The 3,012-nt window shown below is 37.9% G+C and overlaps 1 pseudogene; it reads left to right on the forward strand.

Moving 5' to 3' along the window:
- Positions 1 to 554: 554 nt before the first annotated feature.
- Positions 555 to 1,045, forward strand: LOC118632515 (annotated as a pseudogene).
- The last annotated feature ends 1,967 nt before the right edge of the window (positions 1,046 to 3,012 follow it).

Here is a 3,012-nt window from a genome sequence, read left to right on the forward strand (position 1 = left end):
AATAGCTAAGATCTGGAAACAGCTCAAGTGTCCACCAGTAGACATATGGATAAAAAAGCTGTGGTACATATACACAATGGAGTACTATGCAGTGGTAAGAAAGAAAGATCTCTTATCCTTTGAGACGACATGGAGGGACCTGGAAAGTATTATCCTAAGTGAAAGATGCCAAGCAGAAAAAGACAAATACCACATGATCTCACTTATATACGGAATATAATGAACATAACAGTCTGAGGAATACAGTAGACCCAGACACATGGAAGTAGGGCACAGACTGACATCCCTCAGAAGAGGGGATGGGGGGTGGGGGTGGGGTGGGACGAGATAACCACAGAACTTATATGCATGTATGCATGACCAATGGACATGGACAACTAAGCCGGGGACAGGGTGGAGGGGTGGGGTGGGGTGGGGGGTGCCAATGGGGTAAAAAGGTAAAATATCTGTAACAAAAAAATAAATAAAAATTCATAAAAAAAAAAAAAAAAAAGAAGGCCCTGCGCCACCTCCATCGCCGCCTCTCTATCCGCCTCGCTCGCCGACCACGGCCACCCTAGGACTTTGAGTATGTCGGGGATTGCCCTCAGCAGACTTGCCCAGGAGAGGAAAGCTTGGAGAAAAGACCACCCATTTGGTTTTGTGGCTGTCCCAACAAAAAACCCCGTCGGCACGATGAACCTCATGAACTGGGAGTGCGCCATTCCAGGGAAGAAAGGCACCCCTTGGGAAAGAGGCTTGTTTAAACTACGGATGCTCTTCAAAGTCGACTATCCATCATCACCTCGGAAATGCAAATTGGAATCACCATTATTTCATCTGAATGTGTACCCTTCAGGCACTGTGGGCCTGTCCATCCTCGAGGAAGACAAGGACTGGAGGCCAGTCATCACGATGAGCAGATCTCGTTAGGAATACAGAAACTTCTAAATTAACCAAATATCCAAGATCCAGCTCAAGCAGAGCCTACACAATTTACTGGCAAAACAGAGTGGAATATGAGAAAAGGGTTCCAGCATAAGCCAAGAAGTTTGCACCCTCATAAGCAGCGACCTGAGGCAACATCAAAAGGAAAGGGATTGGTTTGGCAAGAACTTGTTTACAGCATTTGCAGATCTAGCATTGCTGGATACAATTACTAGTCACCTAGGGGAGGTGGGCGGGCTCTATTTCCTCCACTGTACACAGTTCTCCACTTGCTGAATTGCCCAGTTTTTCATACAGGGTCTCTTCCTTCAGTCTTTTGTGTTTTTGATTGTTATGTAAAACTTGCTTTTATTTTAATATTGATGTCAGTATTTCAACTGCTGTAAAATTATAAACTTTTATATTTCTATGAGTCCCTGAGGAGCTAGTTCCCTTTGCTCGCGGGTGCAGGCATGCTTCCCACTGTCACAGCTACACAAGCCTCCAGCTGGTTGTACAAAAAACCAATCAGCCTGTCCCCTGCCCTCGCACCTCTGTCCTCTCTGCAGAACCCGGTTTGTGTTGCTATGAGCCTCAGATCCAAAGTCAGCCAGCCTCTTGTTTCTGCATCACTTCCTTTGTGTTTATATGGTGTTTTGTCTGTGTTGCTGTTCAGAGTAAATCAACTGTTTAGATAAAGGTAAAAACAACAACAACAACAACAAAACAAAAGACACTTATTAATACAAATTATTTTAGATGGTGTGTATAAGATTTTAAATGAGTGCTTTTATATCTTCTCCCTGAGTTTTAAGATCCTCACTTATAAAATAGTAGAATAAAATCAATAATTTTTACATATGAAATAACATATTGATTTAACATCCTGAATCCATAGGTGAAGATGATCAGGACTTCTGAAGGGAATTACCCAATATATGTATTTAAGGATAATGTGAGAGAAGAACAAATATATGCACAAGTGAGAAATAGGAAATTGTTTTAGCAAAGGAATGACATTTTCATCCTGCAAGGTGTAGGCTTGTTTGGATTTTTGTGGACATGACCATGTCAGAGAGCAGTTAGAGTCTGCTTTGGTAAGCAGACTGGGGAGATGAGAGCAGGTGGTAAGGTAAGGCTCTCAAAGGGAAAAGATGTTGCATTTTCAACCCTGCAATGGCAGAACTAGAAAATATTGATGATTGAGCTAGAAATGTAAGTAGATCACAACGGGATATGGGAAGCCATGGACATCAGAACATAGAGTCAATCAGTCCAGGAATGCTTCGAAGTTACAGGAACAAAATTAATGAAGTCAAGGATTAATTTTACTTGCCATGTCTAATTTAAAAAATATAGTAATGTACATGAGTTAATCAGATGAAATGTAGAAAATAAAAAATTCATAGGTATCTAAATATAAATATGAGCTATTTTAGCTTGCTGCAATAAAACATTTGATAATTATTGTACAAAATATTAAATGATTTGGCAGTAATTGATGAAGTTGCTACAGAAGCATTTAAAAATAATTTTGCAAAGATGGTGAGGTACAACTGTAGGTAGACAAAAACTTATTGCTAAGGGTCTCCACCTAAGTGTAGTTTAAAGACTGCCACAAGCAAGATTCATGTAAAATTGGAATGCAGACACATACACACACATATACGTATAAATATGTAGAGATGTGTTTCTCACTGTGTATACTTACATATCCATTATGTTTTAAGATTCTATGAGTCTATTTAAAGTGCTGAAATATAATGAAAACACATAACTTAAAGAATACATCTATAAATGTGTAATATAATAAACAAAAGAACTCTAATTGTCTCTTTATTATGTATAAATTCCCAAAAGGTTAACTTTACATTTAGAAGTCAATTCATTAATATTCATAATAGTTTGAATTTTAAATGATTATAACCCTAAAATAAATATTTTAAAGTTGTATGCAAACCTTAAAGCATTTGTTTAGTTTGTGTTTTAAAGAAATATATATATGTATACATATATACAAAGAAATCTTCACTTAATAAAAATTATTTTATGCTTATTAGATATTTATCCTGAGGAAATATGAGTGTAGAGGTTAAAAACCTTAAA

Source organism: Molossus molossus, unplaced genomic scaffold, assembly GCF_014108415.1.
Source record: "Molossus molossus isolate mMolMol1 unplaced genomic scaffold, mMolMol1.p scaffold_m16_p_17, whole genome shotgun sequence".
Lineage (NCBI taxonomy): Eukaryota > Metazoa > Chordata > Mammalia > Chiroptera > Molossidae > Molossus > Molossus molossus.